Raw genomic sequence first — 25817 nt, 5'->3', positions numbered from 1 at the left:
ATGATTGAAATGTCCCTCCCACAATAGTCACAAGATTGCCCTGTCGGCACAGCGCTTGATGGACACAGCAGGTAGTGGGTCTGCTCTCTCAGAGGGCGTAGCAGGAGGCAAGCCTATTGTCTTGAGCTGGGCGGTCACAGGTGAGTGCAGCAATCAGTTCCTAGCCTAAGGAAAGATGCTTAATCCTTAAGGGAATGCCAACATTGGGAGGGGGAGGGAAGTTGCACCTTTATCTCAAGGGCCTTTGCTCTTGCCATAGGGAATATCTAAAGCAGACATACAATACATCCTCAACAGCCACTGGTCAGGCCCTTTGGAAAGACAAGGTCAGGCTGAATTAGGTTTATACAAATGGCTTCCTCATATTCTCCAATATATGCTATTGCTTGCCATTTTTATTTGTCAGTATGTGTTTCTACTGGGAGCCAGTGGGGCCACTAATCTGGGACCACTTTAACTTCCTTTGAGAATCTAAGCCTAATGCTGAGGTTAGGTTCGCATCCTCGCCTAGGGTCCTAGGGTTAGTCTCCCTTTTCAAATGCTGGTTTTGGCATTTTCCCTGGAGGAAACATTGACCTTTGCTCTACTTCATTGTTTCTTTCTGGTAGCTTACTCTCTTTTTCCCACTCTCCCACCACCTAGCATGACCTGTTTGGTGATGTGCCTTACTTTCTTGTGAGCTCAGCAATGCTTTGAAAAGATCGATTTTGTAATTCATTCAGGATCTAGTTATATTTTAATGAATGCACTTTTCAGAATATTTTATTAGCCATGCTGCAGGAAGCAGAGATCTGTTTTATTCCTTTTTTTTCCCCTAAATACCATGCCTGGAAATGGTCACAAAAGTCGCATCTGAATATTTTTGTTATGGGTAAGACAAGTAATTCACTATTTCTGGTTCATAATCAAAGTAGGTTTGAGAGTAGCCTTTTCCTCCTGCTTTTGAAAGTCACCTTTGATTGACAGTGTGAGTGTAGACACACCATCAGTCATTCATCTTCAGAAACCTTATAAGAACAAGTCAATTACAGAGCGTCATTGGTTCTCAATACTCCCTTGGGATGGAGAATGATGTGGGGTCGGTGAGCCGAGGAGTCGAAAGAAAGATTTCTTAGACTCTTAAGATCTGGCAGTAGTGCTCTTTTATTTAGAGAGTAGAATAGCATGGGGACAGGACCCATGGGCAGTCAGAGCTTCTGCTGCCCCAAGTTGAGGGTTAGAGCTAAATTTAAGGCATAAGTATGTGAGTTATCTCTTTACAAGACAAAGAATATGTAAAAAAGTTAAAATGGTATCAGTGCCCGTAGGGTTGGGCCATTTGGCGGTCCCACAATTTTTAGATAAGAATCAAACCGGATTGAGTAAATGGCAGAAGTCACCGCTTGAATATTATCCTCAGCTAAAGACAAAGGAGGATTTGGCGGAGGTGGGGGGGGGGGGGGGGAGTAAGTTACATGAGGTTGCCAGACAGTAAACAACTTAAGTTCTTGCCTCTGGCATTCATTAAGAGTTTCTAGAGATAAGGCCATCCCCCTTCTTCCTGGCACAGAGAGGGAAGCATCTTCACAGATAGAGGTTTTCCTTAGAAATGTAAATCTTTCCCAACAAAGGGACAAGCAAATTCCACTCCTTGGAGCCTCCTTCTCATCTGTAGTTTTAAAAGTAACCAGCCTAAAAATCCTCATCATAAACCGTTTTAAAATTAAGCAGCCTAAAAATCCTCATCAGAGAACATTAGCTTCTTTTTTTTTTTTTTTTTTTAAAGATTTTATTTTTTCCTTTTTCTCCCCAAAGCCCCCCAGTACATAGTTGTATATTCTTCGTTGTGGGTCCTTCTAGTTGTAGCATGTGGGACGCTGCCCCAGCGTGGCTTGATGAGCAGTGCCATGTCCGTGCCCAGGATTCGAACCAACGAAACACTGGGCCGCCTGCAGCGGAGCGCACGGACTTAACCACTCGGCCACAGGGCCAGCCCCAACATTAGCTTCTTTTTACTTGGTCATCTTGGGAAAAAGAAAAACATGCTGTAAATAATGCAGCTTTACTGGCATACGCTGCCCCCCAGTTAGAAGCAAGCACGACTTCTACGGTCAGAGCTTCTATGAGAGAGGAGCGGGGATGTTAGCTGGAAAGCCTGGGCCCTGTTCTCTACTCTGGAAAAATTGGTGGGGTATGTCATATGCCTCCTGAACTTCAATCTCATCCCTCTTTTACTAAAATAGGTCTGCCTCATTTTAAATAAGCCATAGAAAGCTATCAAGAACTGGATTCCAGTGTGGAATCAACGCAAAATTTTGAGAAAATTGCAGTCAGGGGACATAGCTATGTCACCATCCCAGAGACTACTTTTCTGATAAGCATTATTTGTTTTTCAATTTACTTGCTCTTTTTCAATATCCATTTTGTTTAAGGCAGATTAGTTTTTCCTTCCTCTTTCTTTCTAAATCTAAAATCAAGTTTCTGTTTCTGAGAAAAGGAATAAGTTAATTAATTAAGTGCTCATTGCAAGATGTGTTCTTATTTTTCCTGAAACGAACATCATGAACAGACAGAAAGGTCATGTGTTTCCAATAAATACAACAATCTTTAAAATTTATTGCAAGTGCACACTGTGCCAAATTAGAGTTGCCAGATAAAATACAGATGGCCTCTATTTTTATTTGCTAAATCTAGCAACCGTAGTCAGAAACCACGGTAGGGACTTTACATAGGTTATCTTAAATATATATCACAATTCTACAACGTATGACAGGCAATGGCCAACCTGGAGTTTGAATCCGGCTGTGTCTCGTTCCTGAGTCTGGACTTCTGCTCTGGTTATTCCTTGTTCCACACTGACTATAGAAGTCCGAATAATACGGCCAATGAGAATACAGTGGGATTGATACCTGTGCCGAGGTAATCTTCTCTTCTAGGAAGAAGGCAATTTATCTCACCTAGGAATTAAGCCTCCACCCAGAAGTCAAAGGGGATTTTGAGAATAAATTGTCAAAAGGCTTAACTATCCAGAAAAGAGGTAAGAGTGAGAAAAATCTTACATTCTTTGAACTTTTAATTTTTACTCTTTATGGTTTGGGACATAACATATTCTGAAACATGATTTTCGTAAGTGGCATACTAGGAGCTAAAAGTATAAACCAAAAGTGATTTCCCTACCCCCCACCTCAAGCAAACCCCCCAACAGCTATTTCCGTAATGGTCTTTGATTTCCCTTTCAACAAAAGTTCTGTGATTTAATAAAGTGAATGATGTTTTATTTTTGAAATTACCAAAAAAAGCTGGGATGTTTATTTTTCTTTAACTTTAAAAACATTTCAAATAGAATTAGAGATATGGTCATATAACAGTTAAAAGACTTCAAGACAAACCATAGTTCACTCTTGGGACCCAGCTGTGAGTAATGGCCATTTCCCGGAGGGAAAGTCCAGTCTAGGGGTCTGAAGTGGCCTCTTAGTGGCCTGTCCATTGGTCCAGTATAATGATAATAGTGATCATAAAGATGAAGTGAGGTCACATACGCCAGTGGGCAAGATATAAGTGCAGCTTAGAACAGTGTTCCCAGGCTTTGGCCACTCATATATCACCTAGAAGATTTTTGCAATATCAATATCCTCCTGTTAGTTCCTTATTATTTTTCTTTAAATCAACTCAGTTTTTTCACTTAATAAATTTAGCCTTATCCTAAGCAATAATATTAATGAAATTGTGTTTGATGAGGTAATTATATATTTGTTTCTAGTAAACGTTAAATCACAAATGTAACTTAAAATTTAAAATATTTCTTTGTGAGCTACCTAAAATCACATAGTGTGCCCATGTACCCACAGTGAGATGTATGCAATACTTTGGGAAACATTGGCTTAGAGCCTGGGTCAGCAAACTTTGGCTAGTTGCCTGTTTGTGAAGATAAAGTTCTACTGGAACACAGCTAAGCGCATTCCGTTTTGTGCTGTCTATGGCTGCTTTCATGCTACAGTGGCAGAGTTGAGTAGCTGCTACAGAGACCATATGTCCTGCGACATTGAAAATATTTAGTACATGCTCTTTCAGAAAAGTTTGCAACGCCTGGCTTGGAGGAGCACTCCCCAGTTTTGTCCATTCCCACAGACTGCCCTGTTGTTCCCATTCATGATCCAAGTCCCCTTCTCCTTAAAAGTGTCTTTCATGAGAAGAGACTGTTCAGCCTTCTGCGAGGACCAGACTAGAGACAATTCGCTTATGCATGGGCTGAAGCCACAGTGTCTAATTGATAGATCTCCACCAAATGTCAGTTTGCAGCAGGAACTAGCTGTCTCATTATCCCCCAGCCAGCTGGACTGAACATTCCTGCACTTTTCTTCTCTCCAATCTTCAAAATGGCAGTGGCATAAGATAGGATTTCAGGCTTGAAAACTGACTTTGAATAAGAATTCAACATTGATGCGGCTGTCATCTCTATCTCTGATATCTATGTTCTTGGCAAGTGTGGGCAGCTTCGGTTGGAGGTAAAGTTGAAACTTTTTAAGCAGGAAAGTAATTTTCATCAGGTAAAGCAAAGAGAAAAACTGTGAAGTTGTGTCACCTTACATTACACGGTCTGGCATTTTTTTCTTAGTTGTTTCTTGTGGAAGGAAGTAAAATCTTTACATAAAAGCAAAAGAGAATTGCTAATTTTGAGGACCAAAGAGAAATGGCCACGTGTATGTATATTAGCTATTGCTTGTTCTGAAAAATTTTTTGACTCTTATTATTATAGATGTTCATCACTGGATACTAGCATTAAAATATACAATGTATATTCAATTTACAAGATAAGAAAGCGTCACAATTAAGCATTTTTAGTATAGGCCTATTTCTTCAAGGTGTTTGTGGATTGACTAGTCAAATTGTGAACAAAGTGTTGAGATATTATAGAGAAGACAATGATTTATTGATGTGTGTGTGTGTGTGTTTGGGTGTGTGCATGTATTTAGGCTGGGGAAGGATTGGGAATGTTTTCACAGAGGAAATTTTATTTGGGTCTAGAAGGATGAGTAGGAGCTTTCTAGGTGGAGAAGCAGGTAGCAGATATTTCAGGCAGAAGGACCAGTTCACCTCTTATAGGAGTCAGTGCTCAGACTTTATAAGAAGATGCATAGTTGCATCTTCATTGTCCACAGCAAATTTGACCTTTGACAAGCCTTTAGGAACAGGTCATTTTCTGGGTCTGCTTGGTGGCTCTTTTGTGAATGACTCACTTGTTCTCAGGACAAAGATATGCTTCCTTGTCTTTGGCTAGAGAATATGCATCCCTTAATTCTTGATGCTTTGGCCTGGCTCACCAAACCACACGACTTCTGTGACTTGGTCCATGCTGGAGAAGTGGTGTTTCAGGTTTGAGTAGGGTGGTGAGACCCAGGCCCCAGCCTTACTGTTGCTGAAAGACTTCCTTTCCTGGGTGACCCTGGGGTGACACTAAGAAGCCTCCCTGATGCATCTGCACTTCACACAATGACACAGTATCTTGCTGACTTCTCGATAGTCTGGATCCTCCTGACCGATTCTCCATGGGCCCCTACAGTGGGGATGGAGTCAGCCAGCAGAGGCTGATCTAGTCTTGCTGTATCAGTGAGGGTCCCACTGGACATAGGACCAGGATCCTATGTTTTCTACAGCTCAGCCTTTATCATTCTTTCAGGAAATAACATTTATCTGATGGAGGAAAACCAAGGGTGGCAGTTTCTATTCCGGGGACTCTGTGCTCAAGAGCAGAGAGATTCCTAGGGCCCTTTGCTTATATGGAGCAGCTGATGGTCTACTGAGCAGGCAGGGGCTTCATTCACAGAAGCTCTGACATGAGGCTGCAAATCAAGGAATAATGGGAGACAGGGTCAAAGACAGAATTCTTGCTCTCACAGTCTAACTAGGAAACATCAAGTGGTAATTGCTAGTGACTTAAATTTGGAAGAGACATGTGTTGAGATCTCAAGAAGAAGTCTTTGGTTGTGTAGCCTGTACATCAGGGGGTGGCGTGGGATAGACACTCTGGCTTCTCTGGGATCAGTGTCATCTGGAGGGTGGCTGAAGTGACTCAGCCAAGAAAGCCTCATGGCAGGCTGGAAATAAGAGGGAAGGAGGCTCAGCCATAGTCTACCAGGCCTCCCACTTGTTCTGAGATTCTGCATCATAATAAGGTCCAAATGTTCTTTACATTGTTTGTGAACGCCCTTGGATTCACATGGTTGGCAGAATCATTGTATATAGAAGTGGAAGATATCAGAGTTCATCTGCTTTATCTCATTTGTTTCATTTCAAGATGAATACGGAGGCCCAGAGAGGACAACTGAACTGAATTGTCCAAGAATGACCAAAATCCTGCCCTCTCACCCTTCCTCCCTCCATTCCTTCCTTCTGCAAATACATATTAAGCACCTACTATCTTCCAGGTACTCTTCTAGGCAGTTAGGACAAACGCTTTTTTGAGCAATGGCTTAAAGGCAGTGAGAGACTGCTATGTGGATGGATATCTGGGGAGGTGGAGTATTCTAGAATATTCTCTCGTATATTCTCACCTGGAGTATGCCAAGTAGAGAGAACAGCCAACGCAAAGGCCCTGAGGTAGAAGTATGTCTGGTGTGCTCAATGAATGACGGAGTCCAGAGAGTCTGGAGTGGAGTAAATAAAGAGTGGAAAGTAGGACATAAGAGCAGATGAATGACAGGCTTATAATTAAATGTTGTAAATGATCACAAATGACTTTGGTTTTTCATTCTGAATAAGATGGAAATCATTGGAAGAGTTTAAAGCAGAGAAATAACATGATTTGATTTATATCAACAAAGGATAATTCTGTCTGCTGTTTGGGCACAGACTGTAAGAGGGCCAGGAGAGAAGTGGGAAGCCCAGTCAGGCTCTGTGCTCAGACAGAGAGGTGATGAGATTTTCTGGGTATGGAGCTAGCAGTGTTTGCTGTTGGATTGAATTGTGGTGTGAGAGAAAGAAAAGAGTCATGGATAACTCCAGAGTTTTTGACCTGAAAGATGCGAAAGATGGAGATGCCATCAATTGAGATGATTAAGTCTTGCAGCAGGTTTGAGAGGGAAAATCAGGAGTTTAGTTTTGGACATGTTAAATTGGAGATGCCTATTAGACATTCAAGTGAATTAGATGTTGAAGTCTAGAATTTAGGAGAAAGCTCCAGACCAAAGATGTAAATTTGAAAGCAGCCATTGTACATATGGTATTTGAATGTATGAGGCTAGATGAAATTGTCAGGATAGTGTGAATAACTAGAGAAGAAGAAATGACCAAGGACTCAACCCCTGGGGCACCTCAACATTAAGACATCAGAAAAAGAAGAAACCAGGAAAGGAGACTAAGAAGGTGCAACCAGGGAGATAGGAGAAAACCCAGGAGGATGTGGTGTTCTGGAATCCAAGTGAAGAAAGTATGATTTCGAAGGAGGGAGTGCACAACTGGGTGAAATGCTGCTGATGGGTCAAGGAAGATGAGGACTGAAAAATGACCATTGGACTTAGGCAGACAGAGGAGACATTAACAAGAGCAGTATTGGTGGAGCAGTGGTAGAAAAAGCCAAACTGGAGTGGATTTATGTGAGAATAAGAGAAGAATTGTAGATAGTATGTATGAACACTTTCAAAGAGTTTTGTTGCAAGGAAAGTAGAGAAATGAAATGGCAGCTAGAAGGAAAGTGGGATCTTCTAGAGAGGATTTTTTAAGATGAGAGAAATAACATGTTTCTAAACTGGTGTAGATGAGTTAATAGAGGGTGAAGATTTGATGATGTAGGAGAGAGAAGGAAGAATTTCTGGAGCAATATCCTTCAGTAGCCCAGAGAGGATGGGATCAAGTGCAAAGATGAGGGATTGTTTTTAGTAAGAGTGTGGTTAATTCATATGTTAGCAGGTGAGAAGGTGGAAATGTGGCTTTGGAGATGCTAGGTGGGTAGAAGGGTTTGGCAAACTTCTATAGTTTCCAATTTCTCCATGAAGAAGAAAATGAGAATTGGCTGAGAGTAAGAATGTGGGAGGCGTCTTGGGGGTTTTAGGAGAGAGGGTACCAGAAAGTCCTTTCAAAGAGTAGGAAAGTGAATGGACTAGGAAAGTATAGCAGGGTCCCCTTCTCCCTCCCTCCCTCTCTCTCTCCCTTCTCCCCTTCCTTCCTTCCTTTAGTCCAGCTTTCTCTTACATGTCTATAACATACCAAGCAGTAAGTATCTGTAAGTGGAGGGACAAAAATTTTTCTCAGTCAACTCTATGGGGAGAGTTAGTGCTGTTCCAAGTTGGTATCATGAATGAATTAGCCAGGCATCAGGCTCATCCCACAGTCTTCAAAGCTGTTCCTGGCAGGCAACAATGGAGAGTTAGAAATAGGCAGTCAAGATGCTAACTGAGAAGTTCTATAAGAGAGGAGAAATCCAAAATCCAGCAGTGAAACTGAGTTTGCCTCACTCCCACGCAAGGTTCCCAAATTTCATTATTTAAGCAGACTGTTCTCATAAGTCAGTTGACTAGAAATTTGATTTGGGTTATTTCTCAGAACTAGATTAAAAACATTTTATTATAATGTAGTGTTTTCAGAATAAATCCAAGCCAAGGCAATTCATCATTTGAATCAGCTTAAGATCGTTGGTCAATATTTCTTTTTCAGGGACCAGCAGGAATCTCAACATCTGACAGGTGCTTGGAGTGTGTAATATGAATCGGACATTGTCTTTATTCATAGGGACCTAAGACAGAGCAATATAGAATTTACGGATTGTTTTATTTACAATGGGAAATTGAAACCTTCCTAGGAAATGTGATGGCTAGGTATTCCATTCTAAATAGTTTTTCTCCTTCCTCAAAACTGAGGGTTATTTCAAACAATATGAATTTTGCCGTTTTTAAGCTTTCCCAGCACAACAGTTTGACTCTTATTTTCACTATGTTGGCTTTTCCCTTGCCTCTTCTGTTAGTGAATTAATGTATTTCCAATGATTTAGAGACTTAAAGTTGTTCGAGATAGTGAAGATTGACCGAAGCTAGATACGCAGTTCTAACTAGAAATGCATTTTAGAAGTTCGACCAGAAAGTACTTGCATTTCTAGGAGAGATCATTTTTAAAATGAGCTAAGATCATATCTATATTAGAGATGGTGCCACAGCATCATCATCCCATTTGCCAACAAATCACGGAGTGGCTTCTGGTTGCATTCACTATTGAATCTGTACTGTGTTCAAGTACGGATTCCTTCAAACTACTAGCTGCCCATCCAACATTCCACCATTATTAATTGGTATAGATCCTTTCTTGCCGTGCTGTTGGTCACTTGTAGAACTCCCTGAAACAGTCCGCTTGAAGGGACAAGGCTCCCTCCCTATGGGCTCCATAAGAAGGGTGGATGTGGAGCAAGTAACATATCCCTTACTATCTCCCCGCACGCATCACCAGGTTATGCTATTCTCAACACGCACTAGTCAAGATTGTGTGGGGATGCTACACTTTACTGAAGAGTTGAGAGAGGAAATGTTAAACTGTAGGTTAAATTTGACATTTTGCAATGCTCGAGGGAAAACCACAGGTGAATTAGATCCTTCCGCGGGGTTCTTTGGCAGAGCATGCTCCAGTTCCACCCTTCATGTTTTCCATCCACCTTGTAGGAAACCTCACTTCTTGTATGGTGGGATCTCAGATTCTTGGCCCATGCAATGAGCCCCTAGGTCCACCATGAAACCATCTCCCTTCAAGGCCTTCCCCAGAACAGTCCTAGAGTCCCACATTTCTCAGTCCTGACAACCTTCAGCCTCTTCCCAGTGGAGGCAATTTCTTTCTTTCAGCGCTCTCAAGGAAATTCTCCCTCTTTTTTCTTCCTTCTCCACTGAGATGTATAACTTCAAGGAGTTTTGGCTCTCAAAGAGACAGGAATATGGGTCATCACATGGGTCACCAGAAACTTCAGCTTTCTGCCCTGCAAAGCCCCCAGTTACAAGGAATTATAAAGAGCCTTGCTACTTTCTTGAAATGAAAATGAGAGAGGGGGAAAAAGTACAGAGACCAAAATAAAATTAATACCTCAATCATTTTTCCACTTGTATTTTTGTTAACATCTCTATGTGCAAATTCTCTTGTCATTTGAAGAAAATAATGACCACTATTTCTGGAGTGCAGTGTGAAATTTCCTTAAAGGCTTCTTTTGACAAACCACAAAAATATCTAAGGTGAGATAGTATGTGTCTTAGATAGGCTTTTCCTAGGGCCTTCAAGAAGAAGATTCTGAGATGAGGATTTATGTGAAAATATTTTTAGGAAAAGTTATTGGGGCAGTGGGAGCTGGGATCTGGTAGGAAGAGTCTAAGGAGGGGGGTTGTGTTGAGGAAAGGCCCCAGAGGAGATCTTTGGCTCTATCCACAGAGGAGGTCTGGAGACAGTACAGGTCACACCTCAAAGTTGTCCCAATCAGGAGGCAAGTAAGATGAACCACTGCACCTGCCAGGAATTGGTTAAGGACTTTGGGAGTGGGGACACTTCCTGGGCACTTGGAGCTCTCTCCAGGCACACAGGCAAAATGATCTCCTGCAGCCTGAGGGCAGCCCTCTGACAAAGAGAGGAGGGTGCTAGAACTTGAGAGTGTGGCAGAGGATATTTTCTCCAATGGCACAACACTATCTGTTATTCTAATGCTCTCTTCGCAATGTGACTTTGGCACTCCTCCCATGGAGAGATGGAGTCTAGATTTCTTCCCCTTGAAGCTGTGCAGCTCTGTGTGACTGCCTCTGTGGACGGAATGCAGCACAAGTGACACTGCAGAGGCGAGGTGAAAAAAAGATCATGCGTATTCTGCCTTGTTCTCTTGTGAGATTTGTCTTTGGAGCCCTAAGTTGCTGTGTAAAACATCTGAGGCCAGCATGCTGTGAGGAAGCTGGTTCGCCCCATTAAGAGGCCTGTGAAGAGAGGGACTGGCAGCTAGTATCCAACTGCCAGCTGTGTGAGTGAGCCATCTTAGAAGTGGATCCTCCAGTCCAGTCTGGCCTCCCCCTCTGATGCCATTCCACCTGGAGTCAAGACAAGCTGTTCCCATTGAGCCCTTCTCATGTTGAAGATTCACAAGCAAAATGATTATTGTTGTTTTCAATTAATACGTTTTGGTGTGTTGGTGTGTGTTTACATATAAAAGATGTATCACCTTTCGCAACTTAGCTTTAGAAGTCATACAGCAACACTTTCTCTAAAATCACAGACCCACCAGATTCAAGGGGAGGGAACCTAGACCCAAACTCTCTATGGCAGGAGTAACAATGTCATATAGTAAGCAGAACTTGTGGGATGAGAGATCTTCTTGTGGTCATCTTGGAAAACACAATCTGCCCCACCGGGAAACCTGAAAACCACTGGGTGGCATTAGAAAGGGACGCTTCTAAATGCTGGTGTAGGTTGTGACTAACCTCTAGCACACTTGAACTTCTGAACATCAGAGGCCATGGCTTATCTGTCTTTGAAGGTTTTGCACAGAGAATGGTGTTGGGTTCATAGTAGCTGCTCAATGAATGCTTATCCTACAATGAATGGTGTCATTTAAATTCTATCTGACCCAACCCTCAGGAACGTTTGTTTCAAGTTCATTAAGAGGGAGGACTACAAAAACTAAAAAGCACATAACCTTATAGGAAGCCTTATAAAGCTGCTAGTGACAGTGGTGAGACAGATCCTGAGCCCAGTTGGCAGAAATGGCATGGGTAACACCATTGGCCTCAGCAAGATCAGAGGCCGTGGAGAGCGAGACAAAGGAAGCAGCAGCTGCGATGTGAAGTCACCGTGCAGTGGATTGGGTATGACACCATTGGCAACAGCAGTGGTAATAATAATGGTTATTATAATTTTAAGGATGACAATAATTATAACATTAGCTAAATTTACTAGAGAACCATCTATGTGCCAAGGGCTTTAGAAAAATTACCTCTGTGATCTTGAGAATCATCGAGCAAGGTAGGCATTATGATCCTTATATTTTTAGATTTCAAAACTGTGATTAAGAAAGATTAAATAATTTTACCAGGATCACACACCTATTAAGAGTAGAACTGGGATTCGAACCAGACTGGATCTGATCCAAAATCTGTGCTCACTCGGCTGCATCTTATGTCCTCCCTAGGAAATGGGAGGACGTTTCAGCAGCCACTGAGGAATCTCAGGTCCCTCCTTGGGAAAATAAAGGATTTGAAGGTTTCGGGTGCCAGAGATTCTCAGGGTTGAGATAACTGAAATAGTTATGAAGTTCTTGATGGTTTTCCTTCTAGGTGTGACCTAGAAAGCAAAGGTTGTGTTAAAATCTAGAAAGTGAGTGCGTATCACTGGGAAGAAGAGCTTTCTTCCTGAGCCTGTTAATTTCCCTGCACTTCAGTGCTCTGGATCTTGAAGGCACATCCCTTAAAGTCTTTACTTGAATGGAGGGAGACAAGTTGACTGCCACTGCATTTCATTCCTGGAGCATCACAAACCACCTTATTACCTATTTGCAAACAGTCACTCAAGAAAAGCTACTTTAAATCTGGGTTTATGAACATACCTACTTGTTTCCTATTCATTTTACTTTAAGCACTACTTATAGATTCACCTCCATCATAAGTAACTCTTTTTAAATCAGTTTCTAAAGTATTTGTTTTCATCAAAGGTTTATATGCACAGGATTTAAATAGTCAAACCATGTTACAAAGTTTGATATGAAAAGCAGTAACCCTCACTCCGCCCCCATTTCTTCCTCCTAAGAGACAACCATTTTCATTTCCTTTAGTGGATTCTTTTGATATTACCACCATATTTTAAATAGCACTTTTCTGTTAGGCACTGTCTATTGACTTCCTAACTCTCTCTCAATCCCCATACCCCCCATCACCACACTTCCCGTTCTTCTGTCCTACCGCTAAAGTTACAGCATAATATCAGTTAGGTCAATACTCAAGGTTTACACTATGACAATGCAAGTTATTTCTAGCTGAGTCATGTAGTATGCTACAATAACTATTCTGCACTGCTTTTTGTTTTCCACAGTGAAATTTTTTGTTCGTGCACATAGTTTTCTATGTACCTTTCCCAAAATCAAGTCCAAATTTTCACCAGCTGTCCAATTCACCTCTCAATATATATTCAGATGCATCAGACATTATATTGATTTCGTTTTCTTGAAAAATTCTGTCCTAGAACTGTCTTACTTGCTCCAATGTAGACTGATTGCTTTCTATCCTGGATGTCAACTGCTATTCTGGGATTTCCCTTCCCCATCATCCTGGGGATTCTGGTGTTGTTTTCCCTGTTTCCTGAACCCAAATATTTTTCTTTTCAATTTGCTGTTTTTTTTTTTTTATAGCACACTTCCATCAGTAAATGCCTGAGAAATGTTGCATGAAAGGTAAACTAAAGCTTTAGAGATATGTGCTTAAGTAGTAAAATAATAAAGTAAAACAAGGAAGATTAAGATAATGGTTACCTTGTGGGGCAAGCAGTGGGTAGAGCTTGGGAGAGGGTCCAACGGAAACTTCTAAAGATGGTAATGTTCTTCTTTTTTTCCCCCTAACCTGGCTGGTGCTTACATGGTTGCTCCCTATTTGATAAGTTCTTAAGCTACACATTTTTGCTTTGTGCATTACTCTGTATGGATAACATATTTGACCATAAAAGCATAAAAAATAAAAGAAAAGGTTTAAATCAATACTTGCTATGTGGTACACTCTCAATAAATATTAGCTATTAATATTTTTGTTAAAGTGGCGGTTTTCAACCAGTGGAAATTTCCCCATGCAGGGGACATTGGCCAATGTCTAGAGACGTTTTTGGTTGTTTCAGTTGGGGAAGGGAATGGTGCTACTGCACCTGTTGGGTAGAGGCCAGGGATCTTGCTAGTCACCTTACAGTGTACAGGACAGCTCCCTGCAACAAAGAATTATCTGACCCAAAATGTCAATAAGTAGCGCTGAGGTTGAAAACCCTTGTTGTAAAGCCTCTTGTGATATGTAAAACCCAGAAGACCTCAATGAGTGGTCATCCCCTCCTCTACCACAAACTATATTCTTTATTTATGTCTGTTTTCAGTTTTCTTGTTAATTACATCACTGCTTCAATATGATAACAATGCACGACTTCTGATTCCTTCAAGGTCAAGTATTGGATAAACTGTAAATAGATGAAAATAACAAAGTGGCCAGGATTTCCTCTTAAATCCCTCAGCTCGATTAATGTCCTATTTGCTGGCAATGAACTCTGCTCTTCAGGGAGTCCCAGTTATACTAGACGTCTGCGACATCTATCTTTTCTCCTGATTGACAAGGGTCATCTCTTGTCTTCTTGAAGTCTTTTTCCTGTAAATTCAATCGTTTTATTTCAAGTCTGGCTCCTCAGGCAGCAGTGGCAGTGGGCCAGTGGATGTCATTTTCATCATCTTTGCTTAAGCTCCAGAGACTTGGGCCAATGGGCGCAACTCAAGGGTTGTTGGCACACTGAGCATTTCTTTCTCTGCACATATCTAAAGATCTACTGGGCCGCAGTGGCTGCATTTCCCAGCCATGATGACCATCTTACTGGATTAGGATAATCTCAATTAAGAATAATTTTTTTAGAAACCCACTTAGAGAAAATTACAGATAATCCAAAATTAGTGCATCAATGTTTTCCCTGGTTGAGGAAGCAACCTCAAAAAGGGAAGAAACTGAACTGATCCTTATCTATGGCATATTGATTTGATGGACCAAGTGGGAGGCAATGATTAATTTGATTGCTCAGTAAAGCTTTATATGACTTCATTATATAATAGGTAGAACAGTACATTTGAACCTGGTTAGGTCAAATAATTTTCTTTTAAATTATTTCATCCCTTCTCTAAGCATTCTGCCTTAAAAAAATAATGCTTTATAAACTTTGGAATTCAAGAAGCTGAACTAGGTATGATTTAACAACCCTATTTCTGATATCACACCTTGAGAGTTTGCATTTTTTCTTTGTGTGCTTCAGGCAACAACTTTCTCCTGGAGTCTCTCCCTTGATCTGCAGTCTTCCTGTCAGAGCTATCCCTGGATACAAATTTTAAACATCTATAAACGAGGGATTCTGATTATTTTAGTTTGGCTCTTTTGTGCCAGTTTAGATGAAATTTCTCTCTCTCCCTCTCATATTAGTATTTGACCATTGTTCAAGACAGTTTTTTGTGGTACAATTAAAGTAGCAAAGATCTTGGCTTAGTCGGATCCCAGCTCTGCCACTTACTGTCTGCATGGGAAAGTTCACTTAACCTCTCTGTGTCTAAATTTCCTCATCTGTAAAAAGAGCAGATCCTTATCGTGTTCTGAACAGAAATGGAAACAGGGAGGGGGATGTCCTGGGCTTCTAGATGGGCAATTTCACCTAGAAGTGGGTGTGGGACACACAGGCAGTTATGAACGTCATTAAATAGGGACTAAGAATTATGTTCTGAGGAAAATTGAAAGACTTAAAATTTAATTTGGCTGACTATAGAAAGAGGAAAAGGGAAAAACTTTTCAAGGGTCTATATGCCCAACATATGTTAGGTACATTAAACATTTTCACTTTGTTTGATTCCTTAAGTGGTCCTACAAGGTAGATATTTGCTCTTTTTTTCAGTTGAACCATAGGCTTGCCAGTGACTTATAATATGGCCTTGACTTCAAAGATGAGCTGGACCCATCAGATCCTTGCTCTTGGAAATCAGGAAACGGACAGAGAGAGAGAGAGAGAGAGAGAGAGAGAGAGAGAGAGATCACTAACTGGGGCAGAGAGAGGATCTAGAGAGGATATGATGGATGTGGACATTTTCGACACAGGAAAATTGGTTAGTGAAACAAAGGGAACAGAGTAAATGCCGGAAAGAAACTGGGAGAGAGAGAGAGAGAATACAGCTCATGAGAGAGTTGGGGAGAGTGTACCGTCTCCATGGCTGCCTGAGGTGTTAATTCTGCAGTTTCAGGTCAAGTGTCTCCCCCTGTAGTCCCCAACCCTCTGGATGCTTATTCGAAGATGAAATTTTTGGGTCGTTCTTCTCTGCAGTCCTAGTTAACATCCTAATATTACAAACAAACACATAGTTCTCAGCAAGCCTCCCCTGAGTGTTGACTGAGAGCCAGGCACTGTGTATACACACAAGGGAAGCCATCGGGGCCACGTGGCTGTAAGGGATAAGCTTGGTATTTTCCTTGGGGCTTCTATCTGCATATTTTCTTACTTCTCCACAGCTGGCTCCCGACTTCTGAGCTTCACCTGGCCATTGAGAAGGAATGATAGTGGGGTTCCTAATCCTCTGGAACAATCCACTGTATTTAGGACCAAAGCAGTGAGTTGTTAGTACCTGATCAACTCCTCCTGCCTCATCGTTATTGTCTATTCTGCCTCCTGCTCTTTATGCCAGGCCAGTTTAGCCAAACACTTAAAAAATAAAACAAAACAACTGTGTGTGCTTGTAGCTACCACTCTGGAACTACTCCCCACCTCTGCCCCTTACCATTTGCCTGGTCATGATCTTCTTTAGTTTCTCATCTTCATCGTCTGATCTCTTGGCTCCATAACCATGAATTCGACCTCACCTCCAGTCTTCAGAACTAGGACTTTGTAGCAGGGCTGTCTAGTGTTTAAACTTTGCCTTTCCCCTTCAGAATTTGCTGTAATACCCCTGCTGTTCATCATGCCGCCTGAAAGGTCCTTGGCAGCAGCTGGGCCACTCACGGTTCCTCATAAGAGGAAGGGGGGCGTTCAAGGCATCCTCTCAAAGTACCTTTTTCAACATCTGCACCCATGGGATTTTGCCACAAAATAGAGCAGCCTGTCCATGAGCCCATGACTGAAAAGGACTTGGGGGGAAGGCAGGGGACAGAATTGAAATGAAGTCAAGATCCTGAGGTTCTTGATAGGTAGTGATTCCTGTCTGTCACTGGAGACCTCGACAGGATACAGGAGAGAAATCTGGCAGATGAGAGGTTTATCCTGGTTCCCTGAATAACTTCCGTGTATGGCAAAATTCCAGTATCGCCGATAAATTGATTGATTGCTTGGTTCAATCATTCATTCTCTTGTTTATCCACATTTATTAAGTAACTGCCATGGACCCAGAAGCCAGCCTAACGACAAATCTCTTCTGCTTTCATGAAATTCTTCAGCCATTGCATTTCCAAAAATAAGCATTGTAAACTGGCCAGATGTAAGGCCAAGGTTGTGAAGAGGAGGGCCCCATTTTCAAGCCGTGCTAGTGGCTGAGAAATTTCCGGAACGATTAGACTTGTTCTCTTTTCCCAACAGCCAGCTCCAGTGGTGCAATGTGAGCTCCTATGGAGGCAACAAAATCACTTTGGAGTTGAGTCTGTGTATAAGGAGTTTCCTCCTGAAAAGACAAGACAGTCACAGAGCAGGGAGTCTGATCCTTGGCTTGGTCAGGGTCTGAGCCATTCTCTGTAGTCAGAAAATATAGGAAAGTCTAAAGGAGGACTTTCTATCGCCTATAATCTAAGCTCCCAGACACAGTCTTGTATACAAATAGGATTACAAGATATACACTGTTTGTTTCAGGCTTTTCTCACTAATGTTATGTCTTGAAAATTTTCCTACATCATTAAATATATTTAGAATATAATTTTAATGGCTACATACATTCTATGATTTGGGTGTGTCTTAATTTATTTGACCATTTCTAATGATTTTTCTTTATTATAAATAGTGCTTTTATGAATGTTCTTTGCATTTCTGGTTGTTCTTTTAGAGAGATTCTTAGAAGAGGTACTGAGTTTAGGGGTTGTAACTTCTAAAGGCTTTTGAGCCATACTACAAAAAGTGTTTTGTTTTTTTCAGACCAAGTCCCAAAATGCACCCCCACCAGCAATGTATGTAAGTGATTGAAAAACTACACTCTCTCCAATATTGTGTATTATTTAAAAAATTCTTCTACTGTTGAATTAGTTGTTGAATTATTTATTGAAGGCTAAAAAGAGCCTCTTGTTATATTTGGATGTTTATTACCCTTTCTGACTATTTCCCTGAGAAGGGTGAAGAGAGTGAATCAGGGTCCAGAAAGCCATCATTGCTTCCCGAATTCTCTGATGCGCCCTCATCTTGCTGCCAAGAGATGTTATAAATGATTTGTGCTCTTCCTCACCCTCACGCCCTCAGAACACTTGTCTTGATGGAATGATGATTTCTCTCTTCTCCTTCTGGCTGATAAAGAAGTCAGAATGTACTTGGGGGGATGATATGACTTGGTGCTGCTGATTAGGATCCAGGAAAGGAAAGATCATCAAGACTTTCTAACCCACTCAGCGTTTCGACCCCGACTGAAAATTAACTTCAAGAAGAGAGCCTTAATTTTGGTTTTGCAATACCTCCAAATTTTTAATCAGTTTTTTTTTTTTACTCAGGGTAGCCACAAAATCTTTTTTTCAAAGGTAATTAAATATATTTAATTTGAAAATTAACTCAAAAAACCTTTTTTAGGACGAGAAGGGAGTATCGTAAAATGAAACCAATGAAGTAGGGTCGCTCAGCTCCCTAAAGATTGGAGAATACTTCCTTAACGGCAAAGGACCTTCTTCTGTGCGGGTTGTTTTTACACAGCCAGGCATGGGTTGTTGTTTTTTTTTTTTGCTGAGAACAGTGAAGTAAGGTTGACTGGGATGAGACCAGAGCTGGGATTATCTGCTTGGTGGGATGAACTAGCAGTTTAGGAGACAGTGTGAAGCTGGAAAAAATGCAACCTAAGTGTATGATGTGATTCCTAAATAACACGGCAACAAACACTAGATAAAGTGATAATACTGGGTGATACAAGAGGTGGATTTCAAGTGGAAAGAATGAGGATGTCTCAACAGGGTGAAATACAGTGTGAAAATAGATGGCTCTTGTGAACCAGCCAATGTGGTCAGCACGTCAGGGAAGGCTTTCGGAAGCTTGCTTGTGTCCAGACATTATGAATATAGGACCCAGACTCTAGTTCCTGTCTACCTGGAAGAGTAAGGTGGTTGAAGGACGTAGAGAGATTGGCGTCTTAGGCTGGCAAAAGGGCAGAAGGCCAATTAACCAGACTAGGGCCTAAGGTTGTCACTTGATTTAGAAAAGAGGAGTTCTATAACCTAAACAGAGTTTAAGGCCAGTGCTACCTTATAATCCAGGTGACAAAGCTGGATCATTGAGTGTTGGGCAAGAACTGTAGGTAACCTCCTGACTCAGAACTGGTGTGGTCCTAGGACAGGCTGGCAGCTGATGGGTCAAAGGCCCTGCTGTGGGATGAAGCAGTTGTGCTGGGATTGGGAGCCAAGCAGGCCTGACTCTAGACCAGGAGAATGGCATGGATGTTGCAGTTTATGCTTTTGTCCCTGTTTGGGATCAGCACAGCATCCTGTCTTCTGAATGAATAAATTGATTATAAAGATAATTTTCCATCCATCCCTCTTATTTTCTCTTTGCTCATTTATCTGCCAGAAGCCAGTCATCAACGTCCTGTTGAAGAGGATGAACAGAGAAGGCTGAGAAGGAAAGGGCATCTGATTCCCCTTGCCAGTGTCGTACCTGTCAGAAGGTCGATGAAGGAGGCAGAGATAGCCCATCCATCTCTTTCCACTAGAGTGTTCTTATAAAAGTGATTCATGGTGCCAGAGTGGTCCTCCATCACAGCACTCTTAACCCTTACCACAACCGTGACAAAGTTAGAAAAGTTTTGTGCAAGCAGAGTTTGGGGAAAAATGCTTTGAGTTTAAGAGGAACACGGGTACAGTTATTTTTCTCCCTACTTTGGTCAAACCATCTGTCTGCTCTTCAAAGCACCTGCAGTGTTGTACAATGGACAGAGCGTGGACTTGGGGGCCAAACAGACCTGGGCTTAAATCCCAGTTCCACCGCTTATTAGCTGAAGCTGCTCCTCAGTTTCCTCATTTATAAAGCAGTATCTTCTTCGCCTGCCTTCTGGGATTGTTTTGCATATTAGTGGAATGATACAAGTGGAAATGCTCTCTAGAGTGAAAAGTGTTGCACAAACAAAAATTACGGTTACTGATTGGAAACAATTGAAATAATGGACCATCTGTCCTCTGAGTTGATTCACCTCCTGCAACTCTAACCCTGGTCAGAATCTGGAGAGAAGCAGGGCAATACTTTAAGGTACAAATTCATCGGAGCTAAGGTCAACCAGCAGGACCATTCACAGCCATCTCACATGTGGTCGTATGCTAGAAGGGAAGGGTCAGCAGGAGGAGGCCTGCAGAGCTATCTCTCTCTTTATTGGGGGTGATACTCCTGGGAAAGGAAGAAGGCAAGCGACTCAGTCAAATTTCCTAATAAACATGCTAGTGCCAGACTTCTAAGAAAAGAAACTTAGTCTTTATCTATAGAATGCTTTTAGAAGGATTCTAGGACTCTTATCCTAAACAAACCTGAATCTATGGGTTTATAGGTCACAGCTCCTGGGAAAATGGCAGGTAAGCTATGTGACTAACTGAGCACGAGATGACTCCTTCTGCGTAAGTGATGTGAACTGCACACAATGCTTAGAGACTCATAGGTTAATCTGGGCATGGAGTGTGACCGGATGTGGCAAGACCAAGAGACTTGGGGGACAGTATCAGAAGTCTCCAGCCTTTCCTTGCTTTGACTGTGCCTCATATTATTAGAAAAACTTGATGACTGGGGTAAGATCTCTGATTCATGTTAGTCTGATTTGACTATCTGATTCTTTGTGTTATCTCATATACCTTCCTTAAAAATGAGTTGAAGCTTTCAAAACCGGAATTAATTGCTCATTATTCTCTCCGGAGAGCGTATGTTTTATGGGTACTAATAGAACTGTAGTCTGTTCATGACTCTAGGACACAGTCGGGAATCCTGTGTCTGCACTATCCAGTCATAATGATTCCTTCTTCCCTCAGCCTTTCTCTACCTTTGACTCATCCCCAACATCTCTCTCCCAGTACTGTATCCAGCAGGTCCTATCACTGGATATTCTGCCTCAGTTTTCTATTGCTTCCTTAGCATTGAGATTAGTTGTGTCTTCCAGAGTCTTTTAAGCCAGCCCTCCCCTTGAGACTGCTATCTAATCTGCCATCTTGTAGGATCCTGATAGACCCTGTTTCCATCTGGACCTATTGAGTGTGTGACCCTTACATACATTCTCCTTTCTCTTCTTAGCATGGTTACTACGTTTCCTGAGTTCATATGGCTGACTCATAGGTTCCTGCCTTTGCCTTCCTTTCATTACATGGATTGCAAAGAAATATACAGCTGTAATTCACAGACAGCTATAAATTTAACAAGACACTCTGCACACCCACATTCTATTCCTTGTCTCCACTACTCACATGCAAGTGTCAGAGTAAAGAAATATTTCATGCATTGGAAGAAGAGTTTTCTTAGAGTTTCTCATCCACAAATAGTTAACTTCTTGCTGAACCCTGATTGGGGAGAGGTGGCCTTCCTAAAATCTTTGACAATTGGACCTGTTCTTATGTACTGTTCTGCCTCCTTGGATTTGTTTTATTATAGGTGTCCTTGGTATTTAAAAATCAGTTTGAAAAGGAAAAAAATGTTGTTACATGGGAAAAAAGGCCTCTGATTCTTTTTTTTTCTCTTGTGAGGAAGATTGGCTGTGAGCTAACATCTGTGCCAAGCTTCCTCCAGTTTGTATGTGGGATGCCTCCAAAGCATGGGCAATGAATGGAGCAGGTCCACGCCTGGGATGCAGGTCTGTGAACCCAGACCATGAAAGCAGAGTGCATGGAACTTTAACCAATTGGCCACAGGACTGGCCTTGATTCTAATTTTTTAAAGGGTGTATTGAAAGCTTTGGAGGATGAGGAGTCCTATCCAGAATGATTGTCTGTCCCTTTCATTATTCTCGTTGTGCCTCTTGGGGGATAGGAATAGGCAGGGTGGTGAAATGGTAAAAGGACATGAAACTTGAGGTCAGAAGACCATGAAATGAGGAGACCTTCTCTTCCCCCCTCAGTAACTGTGTGACCTTGGACTCATCCTTTCTGCCTTTGAGCCTCATTTGCCTTATGTGTAAAATTGAAATAAATATGTACATTGAAGGGTGGTTGAGGGGGTCAAATGTGATGGTGGATGTGAAGGCATTTTGAAAACAATAAAGTGCTACAAACAAATGTTCTGATTTGGTATTTTAAATAAAGAAGACTTGCTTGTTCTCTGGGATTTTTTGAGTTATCCTTATTAACCTTGTTCCCACCCCTGACTGGCAGTTCCATAAACATTTAACGTGGGAGGTTAGGCTCTATCAGGCTCTTGGCAGACCATCTGTTAAATGAATCCTGAGATCTGTTCAAAAGACAGCAGAAATTCAAGGGACCAAGGTATACATACACACTTATGCATACACACAGATATGCGCACACAAACACGTGAACACAGACATCCCTTCCCCCCAAATCTCAGAGCTATGATTTCTTTAAATCATGTGATGAAAAAAATGTGATTGTTTCTCCCACAGCTATTCGTAATGCCACCTGAGAAAGCAGCTTTGGTGCCTTATGAGCTGGTGCCTGCGTGCTGACTTGGGAGTTCATGGTGACTGTGAAGTCTGAAGGAGGAAGAGAGACAGGACATCCTCAAAGACAGGGTCATCTTTGGATCAGAAATCAGGGTTAGATCTCAAAATGCTAAGGCTCTGTTGTCATCCTGGTGTAGACTTTCTGGGACTGGTTCCTCAGCTTTGTTCCCACCTCTGTGGCTTCATGCTATTATCTCATGTGGATGGTTGAGAACAGAGTGAAGTCCCATCCACCGAGCTCTTGGAATGTTCCATTTAGTTCAATAGAGACAGAAGCCAGAGCAGCAGTATAGACTCAGCATGCTCTCTCTTTTTTTTTTTTTGAGGAAGATTAGCCCGAGTTAGCATCTGCTCACAATCCTCCTCTTTTTGCTGAGGAAGACTGGCCCTGAGCTAACATCCGTGCCCATCTTCCTCTACTTCTTATATATGGGACGCCTGCCACAGCATGGCTTGCCAAGCGGTTCCATGTCTGCACCCGGGATCTGAAGTGGAACATGTGCACTTAACTGCTGCGCCACTGGGCTGGCCCCAGCATGCTCTCTTTTGATCAAGGAAATTGGAATCAGGTTACTCTGAGTTACAGGGGCATGGCTGGGACATTTATTAGCTATTCTAGACCTGTGTGATTTAAACCAGGTACGTGTATCTAAGAGCAGCTCCATAATTCTTTGACTTTTCATCGGGCAAATCCTAAGTCTTTGTTCACAATAGGACTTAGAAAAACTAGCTGTTGAATTATGATTGTTCTTCAGCTCTGTTCCCAGATATTTTGGTACAAAGGAACTAGACAGACTTCCCTTCAAATCCCACTAACTCGTTTTGAGATCATGGGCAAGATGGTTAAACTCTTTGTAGTCAGTTTCTTCATTTGTAAAATGTGGATAATGATAACCCTTTGTAGTTTTGTGGAACAAGGGGAGAAAACACACAAATGTTGCCTGACATGGAGCAGGTACCAGTAAATGTTGGTTCTCCTCCCTGTCGCCCTTCCTGCTTCAGGCTCCCCTTGTTGGGTTTTCCCTGGGAAACTCTCTCCATCCACAACTGCTGTTTAGATTTAGATTGTTTAAAACTCATTTGGTTATTTGTCCAATTGTTTTAAGCTAATGGAGATAATAATAGAATCTAATAGTATCTATCTCATGGGTTCATTGTAAAGGATAAGTGATCTCAATAGAATAGCACAGAGCTTCTCAAATAGTAGGTGGACACAAGTTAGCTAAATTTATTATCCTTCTAAGGAGTGAGGCAGAAAGGAAAAGACAATCCTTAATCCCAAATCTACCCCATCCTTAATGTTCCCTTAGTGACATCTCCATGACTGAGTAATCCTGAGTTTGAATCAGGAAGTCCTCAAAATATGTCCCTGTTCCAGTCACCTGACACTACAGAAAATTCTCAAGTCAACCAGAGCCTTGTCCCCATTCTATTCTTCCGGCCTACCTTCATCATTTGGCCTGTCCGAGTTGGATTTGTTGAGACCATTCCAAAAGGGTGGACAGGGAAATGTTCCTGAAAATTCTGTGTAGGACGTTTTCTGTTTTGCTGGGATTGGGGAGTGAGGGTGAAGTGGCAGGATCTGGAAATCCTCCATTTTACAGAGGAAGAAACACTTCCTAATTTTATTCTTTTCTAGTTCTAACTTCAGATCATGATGCAAAGCCAAATACACCTCCCCAGCCCACCTCCAGCAATCTAAGGACAGCACCCGCTTCCAAATTACAGCTTCTGGGTGCCAATTCCTCATCCTCTGCTTTCTTTAGATACTGATGTTGTTGGGACTCAGTTTTTTCTTATCTCAAGAGAATAGAATACATAACAACTGTTAAAGAAAGGCAAAAAAAAAAAATCCCTACCTAGAAACGCATATTTGTGTCATCAGAAACTTGTAGTTATTTTCGGGTATGTATGGAACTGGTCCATTGGACTACAGAATTTTTTTAAACGCTTCTCTTTCAGGGCATTGCCTAAATCTCAACAAGTAGAGAATGAAAGGATGCCATATTAATTGTGAAACAAAATTCTCTTTAATTTTTTGCGTGGCAGGAAGAAAAATTACCATTTTAAACAGGAGAAAAATTGAATGTAACCAATTTTGAAGTCTGGGGAGGGTTTTGTTTTACATCAGAGGAGGTGGAGCATTAGGAGTCTACCTTGATGGCTTCTTAGAGGGTGAAACTTGACCTCCCTTTCCCCCAGGACATTGTCTGAAAGGAGAGGAGGGTAGACAGGGGGACAGCAGGATGCTCTGTACAATAAACCTAACAAATTGAGGGGAATTTTGAATTTCTAAGGGTCCCGTAGGAAGGGATAGGGTATGTGAGAGGCAAGGAAACTAGGAGAAGGGAAATAGTGAAGGGGAGCGAGAGAGAACCAGAGGCCCCTAAGTTGGCAGGAAGCCTGTGCCTAAGGGAAGAAACACAGCCAGCGAGAGACTGTGAGAGGGAAGGTTGCATTTTGGAGCAAAACGTCATGCTTTTTAATTTTGAGATTATGTCTTAAATTATTATAGTCCCCATTTCCATTGCTTCAAATCTTGAGTGATGTTCTGTTGTACAGAGCTGCCCTAGATCAACAGAGCTTTGTGTGGAATGAAAGACTAAGGTGGACTCCCAAGGGGCCGATGATGAGCAGGAAGGACAGAGCAGTTGCAGGAGGAGGGATGCAAAGGGAGGCTGAGGACTCAGCAGAAGCGGGAAGCTGAACCCTAAGATGAGATGACTAAGGGACAGGTGAAGCTCCATGGGAATCCTCAGAAACATTGCAGGGGGCAGCGTGAAGGGGAAGAGTGTCGGTGCTGACTTTCCCCAGAAAGTAGGATCAGTAGTTCTGATTGAAAAGTAAAGGACAAATGATTCCCAGAGGGCTTGAAGATGTGGGTCCCCCAGAGACAGCTGATTTGTGTGCATGTGTTGTATGTGTGTGTGCATGTGGTGGTGGTGGGGATCCTTGGGTGAGACAATTGACAAATGCTCACACCTTTTACCCACACATCACCTCATCCTTGAGAGAGCTATTCTGTACAAGTCATAGGGCTAAAAAAGGAGCCTGAAAACCTTGACGCGTGGTTCTTGTTTTTGACAGTAAACTATCCCACACTGTCACATGGGAGGCAAGCTAGGTGAGCAACACAGATATGTCAGGTTACAGATAAACTCATTTTGTAGACAGACTTAGGGTCCTTTCATAAAAGAGGGTCAATCACATTCTGCTTTTCACCCTACAACTGTGTTATGTATTCCTTTGCAGGGCTGCTGAGTAGACATGTGTTTTTTTGGTACTACAAGAAAAGAAGCCACCTGGTCAAGGTAGGGCGTGG

The 25817-nt window shown here is 41.9% G+C and overlaps 1 protein-coding gene across 9 annotated transcripts in view; it reads left to right on the top strand.

Annotated features, from left to right (window-relative positions):
• CPNE4 (copine 4) overlaps positions 1 to 25817 on the top strand; it is a 691914-nt gene that overhangs the window by 180678 nt on the left and 485419 nt on the right. For 2 of the 9 annotated variants that reach the window (XM_070239070.1, XM_070239076.1), the window contains one exon: positions 25748 to 25806. The exons of the other annotated variants lie outside the window; for them this stretch is intronic. The gene's annotated coding sequence lies outside the window, so the exon portion shown is untranslated. The remainder of the gene's footprint in view (positions 1 to 25747; positions 25807 to 25817) is intronic. 9 annotated transcript variants of the gene reach the window in all.

The sequence above is a fragment of the Equus caballus genome, chromosome 16 (genome assembly GCF_041296265.1).
Source record: "Equus caballus isolate H_3958 breed thoroughbred chromosome 16, TB-T2T, whole genome shotgun sequence".
NCBI classification, from domain to species: domain Eukaryota; kingdom Metazoa; phylum Chordata; class Mammalia; order Perissodactyla; family Equidae; genus Equus; species Equus caballus.
Note: the sequence above shows the minus strand (reverse complement) of the source record. Positions and strands in the feature narration are given on the sequence as shown.